Consider the following 732-nt stretch of genomic DNA (forward strand, 5'->3'; position numbering starts at 1 on the left):
TATTAGTGTTGCGTCTATAATAAAATATGAGTGCATAAATTAATTAATTTATTAGAGTTTCGTGTATGTTTTCGCGAATTTTTTATCTTTTTTTTTTTTTTATTTCTTTTTTTTCTTTTTTGTTGATGATTTTTGATGATTTTGTTGAAGAAATGCATTGAAAGTATAATGAAGCACTCTTCGCGTTTTCTTTTAAGATTTTAGCATATTAGTGTTGCGAAATAAAAAAAAAATTCCACTCACGGTTTATTCGGATTTACATTGAGTGGATAATTATTTTGGTAACCCTTCTGGTTACCTTTTTTTGTCGTTTTTCTCTTTTCAGCATCCCCCTTGTTAAGAGCACTTGTTTACTGTTAAAAAATTTTACTCTTTTTAGTCTTTTTATCGATGAATGCCTTTCATTTAAAATCATGAATTGCCTAACAACATTTTGGTAATTTTATTTTTTTTTTTTTGATTTAATATTTCTTTTTATTCCTAAATGTAAATTATTTCTTAATTACTAATCCAATAATTGAGTTTGTTACAGATATGAATTGAAGAAAGTAAACAAGAAAAAATAGATACGAAATAATGTGCGATCCTCATTTTCTATAAATTAATTAATTAATTTTTATAATTTTTTATAATTTTTAATATAAATTAATTAATTTTCTATAAATTAATTTTGTTATTGTTGTTATTTCACTAATTCTGTTGTATAATTTGTTTCAGGTATTTTCTTCAGCT

General features: G+C 22.8%; 1 long non-coding RNA gene across 1 annotated transcript in view; it reads left to right on the top strand.

The window, feature by feature from the left end:
• The first annotated feature begins 22 nt into the window (after positions 1-22).
• LOC116186657 overlaps positions 23-732 on the top strand; it is a 19,092-nt gene continuing 18,382 nt past the window's right edge. Inside the window, exon 1 of the long non-coding RNA XR_004151672.1 lies at positions 23-355. This is a non-coding gene — a long non-coding RNA (uncharacterized LOC116186657). The remainder of the gene's footprint in view (positions 356-732) is intronic.

This window comes from Apis dorsata, unplaced genomic scaffold (assembly GCF_000469605.1).
Source record: "Apis dorsata unplaced genomic scaffold, Apis dorsata 1.3 scaffold_1086, whole genome shotgun sequence".
Lineage (NCBI taxonomy): Eukaryota > Metazoa > Arthropoda > Insecta > Hymenoptera > Apidae > Apis > Apis dorsata.